Source organism: Spinacia oleracea, chromosome 3 (assembly GCF_020520425.1).
Source record: "Spinacia oleracea cultivar Varoflay chromosome 3, BTI_SOV_V1, whole genome shotgun sequence".
Taxonomy (NCBI): domain Eukaryota; kingdom Viridiplantae; phylum Streptophyta; class Magnoliopsida; order Caryophyllales; family Amaranthaceae; genus Spinacia; species Spinacia oleracea.
This window is the reverse complement of record NC_079489.1, coordinates 44,141,409-44,149,974: the sequence shown is the minus strand read 5'-3', so window position 1 is coordinate 44,149,974 and position 8,566 is coordinate 44,141,409. Positions and strand designations below refer to the sequence as shown.

Genomic DNA, 8,566 nt, shown 5'->3' with positions numbered 1-8,566 from the left:
AGGAAATTCTTTGTATTTCGTTTATTATATTAACTCGTATTTGATGATTCTTTACTTTTGAATCAGTTCTATTAATTTAGAACATATGTATAAATTTTTGGAACATTAGCCTATGTTTTTAGAACATGAAGTCACAAACATTGAGAACATAAGCAACACTTATTTGAAAATATTGAATTTCATTATATATATATTTCAACTTTTAACAGAAAAGAGGTTAAATACATTACACATTGATTTTTTTTTTTATTATTATTATTCTTATTATTATTGTTATCATTGAAATGTGAATTATCATTTCTCTTAAATTCTTGAACATATGCAAAAGAATTTAGAACACGAGACTTAACTTTTTAGAACATGGACGAAAAAAGGCTTTAAATGTATTTTACATTATATAGAACAACCTATGTAGGATTTGAACCTACATCCATGTGCAATGTGGCACATTGCTCTACCATGTGAGCTAATAGGTTTTAACAAAATAATCAAACAAGTTATTCATTGTTGACAACTAATTATGTAAAGAAACAGAAATGGAATCCCAAAACACATATATAAACCTTTAGAACATAATCAACTTTAATTCAGAACATATGCAACGCTAGTTTAGAACATATGCAACGTTAATTTAGAACATATTTAATGCTAGTTTAGTGGCACCTCAACATTGGAATTGGTAACAACTCCCTCGACATGAATAATTTTCACATGAACATTGGAATTAGTACCCTCAGCTGGTGTTATATCCATCTGATTGTTGGCAAAAGTATCTGTCCTTCAGAGCTTCTTGAGCCGTAATTATCTACACCTGAGCTTCAGAACCGGTAATAACATCACTAACAGTTTTTTGAGCATCTTCAGATTCTTCTGAAGCGGGCATTACATGCATCTGAGTATTGGATACAGTATCAACATCCCTGGAAGCTTCCACAACAAGCATTTTTTACACCTGACTGTTGGAAATGGCATCCGCATCTTTGCACATATCTTCAATCTATCTGTCTTGGAAAGAACAACATGATGCTCCGTTGGCTTAATTTGATTGATAAGAGCTAGGAAATTATTCCTCTGCTTACTGCAAATTTCTGCAGTTTGACGCATGTGATCTTTAGGAATGGGAAGTGTTACATTTAAAATAAAAATGCATGTAGTTAATGGCCAGCCAGTCGAATTCTAGCCCCAATCACAAATAAAAGGCAGTAGATTGCAAACGAACTGTTCTAAACAACACTACAGAAGACATTATGTGAAGCCTATTTTTGGCCAACAACATCATTATCAACATCCATAACTCTCAATTCTTCTATAGAAGCTTTAGCACAAGACTAGGTAGCGTGGTTTTTAAACTAAACAAGCATTGAATGACATCATGTTAAGCAGAGAGATGATGCAAGTACGGAAACACTAAAATATATCAATAAGAACACCTGTAATGATTTTTAAAGAGTAACAACGCCAATAGTACATAGTTCTGCTAGCTTATGTGACATTTCTAACAGATGATTTTGGTGATGTTCCCAGTTTATAACATAAGCGAGGATGATTTAGAACATAATCAAGGGTGATTTAGAACATAAGCAAGGGTGATTTAGAACATAAGCAAGGGTTATTTACTACTGAATTGAAATTTTCATGATCAACAAACCAAAATTCAGATAACCTAAAACATAAATTTTAGTTTCCCTAAAATCAAGAGCATGAGTTTACCAATTAGTAGAAACTATAAAATTCTTATGTGTTCAAATATCGAACTATTTGAGTATATTAATGATAAAGTTATGCTTGCATCTTTATGAAAGCATTAGTCTTGCATTAGGTTTCATCTTATCACAGGTCATAATATCAGGCCATGGTATTCTTAAGTTCCCAAATAAATCTAAAATTCAATTCAAAAACAAAGAAATCCTTGAATTCCTAACTAAACGCACAAAAAGGTTAAAAAGCATTGGATCCTCTACAAATTAAGCTAGCTACTCCTACTAACAAAAAATTATAGCGAAGATGCCACAAATCAAAAAATAGACTCAAATTTGAGATCATACCTTGAATAAGCTATATGTTCTAACAAGATAAGCTATATGTTCTAACAATCGAATATATATGTTCTAACAAGTGAAGCTATATGTTCTGTACATTATTCCTATATGTTCTAATCAGTTAAGCTACATGTTCTAAGAAGTTAAGCTATATGTTCTAACAATTGAATTTATATGTTCAAAACCTCAGTTAATAGAAGATCGGATATGCTTAGCTGAACAACTTGAATATAAACTTTAGTATTTTCAATAAAAGATCATTACATTCACAACATAATACTAGGAGAGGCAGAAATAAGTTCACAAGAGAGCCTACAAGCAGTTTAACATAATGTCAATATGTCATGCTTGAAATAAGGGCAAAAAATTTAAAGGTAGTGAAGAAAACTAGGGAGCTAAGATGACATGTCGAATGCTCGGAGGTGATGTTGGTAATTGTTAGTTAAGACTTAATATAATGAAACTTGAAAAAGAAGACGGGTGGAGAACGAAGGGAACACTTTTCTAGGGAGAAATGGGAGAATCTATTACCCATATATATTAGTTCCTACCAATATAAGATGGTACTATAAACTCCCATCAAAGCTTCTTCATACGACGATATCACCTCCGAACTCTAATTGTAAGGGTCAACTTGGGCTCTATATCAACTATTAACAATGTAAAAATAGAGAAGTGTTCGGTTTAGCTTCCAATAATATAACTTATATGCAAAGACCCATTCGCCTTCCCCTTAGCAAGCTCAAAAATTCCCTTTTGCTTCAATTAAACAAAAGTTCATTACAGAATATGAAGACACTTAAACGAGGAGAATTTAAGAGCAGCTAAGCACAAGGATACCTACTCTATTTATATTATCAAGGAAAGTACGAGTTTTACTTGATAAGAAAGAGAACATAGAAAATCAAACTTGGAGAACAACTTGTGGAAGTGGATATTTACCAGAGAAACTTTTATAGGATAAAACATCTCAAAGTTAAGCTTCTTTATATGTAGATATATTCATTCAGAGGTTTTGCATAGTTGAGAGCATATGCATTGATGAAGTTGTTTTACATTTTTATGTTCTAAAAAGTAACTTCGATGTTCTAAACATTAAACAACTTTGTTCTAAACAATGAACCTTCATGTTCTAAATGTTAAACCTTCGTGTTCTAAAGAATTGAGATTATAAAATATTACCCAACATTTTCAAGGATGTCCTTCAGAAGTGCTTGTTTGACAGTAGGGCTACTAGTGCGTTGTGGCTCTAATATTTTGACGGTTTAATCTCATTTTCGTCATTTGATTTTTCTCTACTTAAACATTAAGAACATATAACTATATGTTATAGACCATCATGAATTAATTCATAAAATAAATAAATCAGAAAATATAGAAAAAAATCACAAATTAATTCAAGAAATCGGAAATTAAGGACCTAAAAATTCAGAAGCAAATCACAAAATTTAGAAATATGAACAATTAATCACAAACACTTAGAACAAACTAATTATGAGTTTAGAAAATATTAAAAAAAATCATAAAATAATCACAAAAAAATTCAGAAAAATTAAATCATGACATAGAACATTCAACCGATTAATTACCTACGATTCTTCTGGATCTTCTGAATCTGAATTGTGTTTTTCGTTGATTTTTTTTGCAATTTCATATTCACTTTTCATACTTTTCCTTAAAATCAAAAGTAAACACAAATTAACTTAAATTAAATTCTAAAATAAGCGAATAGTTAGAAATTTGCGTATTGTTGTTTACCTTCTCCATTCGTAGGTTTTTTTGCCTGATTTTATGATTTTTCTGCTTCTTCTCTTCAATTGTATAGAATTCAAAAAAATATGTTAAAATTGACGAAAATTGTAGAAGAAAGGAAGAAATATACAAGAATTCGACGACAAACTACTTGAAATCAATGAATAATCGAGTGAATTGAAGCTTCATCAGTGTTTTTTTGAAGGTTTAATGGCAGTTTTTTAAGGAGAGAGAAAATGGTGAGAGAGAGAGGGGAAGAAGGTTGAATTTTAGAGAGAGGGAGAGACGTCTGATATTAGTTTTAGAGAGAAACTTCTGATATTAGTTTTAGAGAGAGAAACATCTTCCTTTTATTACTTGGTAGGTGGGAGGTTAATCTTAGCCCTTGAATTTCATCTAATCCTACAGATTAGATTCATTCTCATATATACTAGTATACTCACATAGGGACCTATTTTCACCGGATCCCTTCCCTATATATATATATATATATATATATATATATATATATATATATATATATATATATATATATATATATATATATATATATACAGAATCAGGATCTGGTGAGAACCACCCCTTAAGATGAGAACTGAGAACTAATCTCAGCCATCGATCACATCAATCCAACGGTCTATATCTTAACCGACCAAGTCAAAATATTAAGGGTAATATAGTAATTTCGCGTCTTTGAATGACCTCCTCTCTCAACCTGATTTTCATATTTTCTTTCTCGCTCTTCTTTCCTTTTTGTCTCTCCTCCTGCAAATCCTCTCTCGCAAATTTTCTCTCCCATCAGTCCTCACGCGTCCAATCAAGGTTTCAGCTTAAAATTCAATCCATCAATGGCGTTTGCAGATATTAGGTAATTTTCATCTCCCTCCTACATTTTCTCTTCAAAAATCTCAAATTAGGGTTTCGAAATTATTAATTTTTTGCCCCAAATCGTCGATGAGTTTTAGGTTGAATAACAAAACAACGATTTACGGTGTAAATTTATTTGTATGCTTTCTTTTTCTTTTTCTTTTTTGACTTTTGAATTATTTAATTATATGTTCTCGTTTGTTGTTTTTGCGGTGATTTTGTGTATAAATCGAATTTTTATTTCCTTCTTTTCTAGATTTATGAACTAAGATTTTAGCTTTTTAACTACTGGAATATCTAATATACTTAATAAGTAATTTACGTTCTAATTGGTAGTTCTTTTATTTTAATTGCTCTGTTATGCTTATTGTTCTTGTTGTTCTTGCTGTTGTTTATATGTTTTTCTATTTTGCAAGTGTTGATTATGCTTCTACCACTTGTGTAGTGTCCTTTGCCGTAGATGAATGAATACATGTAGTATAAGATAATTGTTGTGGGGTTTTGCGGTGAGATAACCTGGAGGTTTTTCGGTAACTGAGAACTTAACAAGAATGTATTTTATAGAGAGATAAAGTAGAGAGAAGGCAGAGCAGTCATTGCTCTTGATTGTATTGATTGTGACCCCTTTTTCTAGGGAAGTGGGACTATTTATAGTACTAGGTTTTTGTGGGAATAACCTAATATACCCTTTACATGATTGGCTAAGGTATGGAGGAGGACATGTGTCCTTCCTTCTTACAGTTTACTGGCCCTTTTTGGCAATAGTGGGCTATTTGGGCCTATTGTGCTTATTTATACTCCTTAGGATACTTACTACTTAAGCCCCTTTTCAGGTATAGGTACATTACATACATTCATACACACTTAAATACAAATACATATACATTGTAGATACGTAGATTGATACCCATGCTCCGGAGTAGACTTCGTACGGTTTTTGCTTACGGGGCGTAATACGTGCCATGTGTCACGTCCTCATTGGTATACAAAGGCACGGTAATTTTGCCCACAACATTTGCCCCTCAATAAGGGAATTTCTGGAAACGATCTTCCGGATATCGCTTCTTGACCTTTGATTTGCAGCTTCGCCTTTGGGACAAGTATTGAGATGGTGACACGTGTCACTTTTCTCCTTTTTGCCCTTCCCTATATATAGGGGGAGGGGTAAATTTCATTTATTGCATTTCATTTTCACAGAGCTGTCTCACGGGCGATTTCCGGCCACCGCGAGACTCAACTTGTTCTTCATCAAACTCAACCTGTTCTTCGCGAAACTCATCCTGTTCTTTACCGAGTACTTCGCAGATCTTTCAAGGTTAGTTTTCGCCTTTCTTTCTTGTTTTTGTTACCCTCTCGTCATTTTTCTCCTTGTTAGCGGCCGACACCCTAGTACTAGGTAAGGGTTTGATAGTTTTAATTGAGATTTTTCTGCCGCTCGTCTTTTATCGGGACGGACGTCCAATCGCGTCTTTTTCTTCATTGTTGGTCACCCCTAAGCCGTGCTTCGTTCACTATGCAGAAGGAATGGCTAGAACCAAGCAAACGGCAGATCCTACTCGCCTGCGCTTGCGGAAGGAAGCATCCACACCCCCTAGGGAGAGATATTCTTCCACCGCCCCGGCAGCTGACGCAGAATATGCCGATCTCTTTCAAGAGATTGATGAATATGTCGAGGCAGAGGAGGAACAAACGGCAAGCTCTTCAGGGGGTACAACGAGCCAGGCAGTGGGGGAGTCGAGCGTCGCTCCATTGCCATCGGCCACCGAAGAGCAAGAGGTTGCTCTCCAGCCCATTAGGCCCAGAGGACGGGAAGAAGCTCAACTGCTTCCGTCAGAGATCCACCCAGACATTGGCTGGATGAGGTGGCTGAAGGAAATAATGCCCTTGGTCCAAGTATGCATTCTATGTTAAGTCTAATAAATGCGGTTCAGTATTAATTAACAAGTTAATAATTCAGTGAGATCAAGTGAGCTGAATGCCTAGCTAGAGGTCGCTTCAGTTCAAGTGGAATTAATGATATTAATCCACAGCTTACTCTTGACTGAACCCGTAGGGTCACACAAATAGTACGTAAACGGATCAAGTATTTAATGGCATTAGATACTCCATCTATGGATATTCGGAATCGACGGATCTTGGTTTCAGTGGGAGCTGAGATCGTCACAGGCAAGAAATGAATACTCCGGAAACGATGATATTGCCGGAAACGGAAATATGGATCGTATCGGAAATATAAATATTATCCAAGTCGTAGATGTTGCCGGAAACGGAAACATGGTACGTATCGGAAAATATTATCGGAAATGGAAATATTGCCAGAATCGGAAATATTGCCGGAAACGGAAATATTGTCAGAATCGGAAATATTATCGGAATCGGAAAATAATTCCGGAAACGGAAATATTAAATATTTGTTCGAAACGGAAATTGATTCCGGAATCGAAAATATTAAATATTGTTCGTATCGGAAATGAATTCCGGAACCGGGAATTTAATCGGAAGCGTATCGTACGAATTAGCATCGGACGAGGCCTGCCGGACGAAGGCCCAACACGAAGTCGGGCCATTGCCCAGCAAGCCAAACGCGCGCCCAGCCAAGGCAGCGCCCAGGCCCACCGCAAGGCAGGCCCAGCGCGCGCCAAGGCCATGGCCTCGCTGCGTGGGCTGCTGCTCGCACGCACACGCATGGGCGGCCCTCGTGGCTGCCGTGTGTGTGTGAGTTTGTGTTCATGCATGATTCCTAAAACTATTAGAATTAGTATATGATTAAATTCCTATTCCTAAAAGGATAAATTAATTAATTAGGGTTCTTGTAGGATTCTAAGTTAAATTAATTCGTATCCTACTAGGATTCCAATTCCATTTCCATAACTCTATAAATACGTGCCTAGGGTCACATATTTTCAGAGATTAATTCAAGTATTCAAAGTGAGTTTTGAGAGAAAAATTCAGTCATATTTCTTACCTAAGAGTGCCGAAAATTCTAGTACCTTAAGGGCGATTCTAGTTGGTCAATCTTAAGGCGGATCCGGACGTGCTGTGGACTATCTACGGAGGGACGACACTTGGAGTCCTAAAGACTTGTTCTTGTTCGGTTCGGGCGCAGCTAGGGAAGGCACGCAACAAAGAGTATGCATCTAAACTATGCTATATGATTATGTGTAAATAATATGTATTCCTGGCTAAATGGTTTTTCCGCATGATTTATGAATTGTCATATGTATCATAACCTAACAGTGGTATCAGAGCCCCTTATTATTTTCATAATCTAAATTGCATGAACATGGTTAAATATTACAAATTTGCAAGAATTAAAAGGGGTGATTAATTTTCGTAATTGTTAATTAATTGCAAATTGCGTTTATTTAGTTATACGTACGCAGTTTTTCGGCAGTTTCTTCGTTACTCATCCAAATCGAGTGATTTTTGTGTCAATTCCGCATGTAAAAGGCATTCTAAAATTTTGACAAAAAAAGTATTTTTCTGCCGAACCCAGAATTCTCAAATTCGAAGCCTAACTATGACTTTTCGAAGGTTTTAGTTTTTCGAATGCAAAATTTCGTAAATTTAAGATGTTAAATTAAATATTTGCGATTCTTGTTGATAAATCTTGAATTTTTGATTGACCTACTGTATATGTTTAACAAGTTTGAATGCCTAGCCTTGTTAATTATGCAATCTAATTTGTAATTATGATTAATTTGTTGAAAATTAGAATAATTTAGAATTAATTTGATTTTCATAATTAATTATAATTTAATTAGAAACCTATGATTAAAAACCACCATAAAAATTGTAAATTTATGATAAATTTTAAATTTTTATGACCTAGACTTGAATCCATAATAATCGGAAATCAATTGGATAATAAATTTTCGATTTTTCGCCCTAAAATTATGAAATTAATA

General features: G+C 34.6%; 1 long non-coding RNA gene across 1 annotated transcript; it reads right to left on the bottom strand.

Annotated features, from left to right (window-relative positions):
* Positions 1–556: 556 nt before the first annotated feature.
* LOC130468977 (uncharacterized) lies at positions 557–4,090 on the bottom strand. Its single transcript, XR_008929350.1, has 3 exons — positions 3,798–4,090; positions 3,629–3,713; positions 557–1,088 (listed from the first exon to the last, which is right to left on the bottom strand). It is a non-coding gene; the product is annotated as an uncharacterized lncRNA (long non-coding RNA).
* Between the last annotated feature and the right edge of the window lie 4,476 nt (positions 4,091–8,566).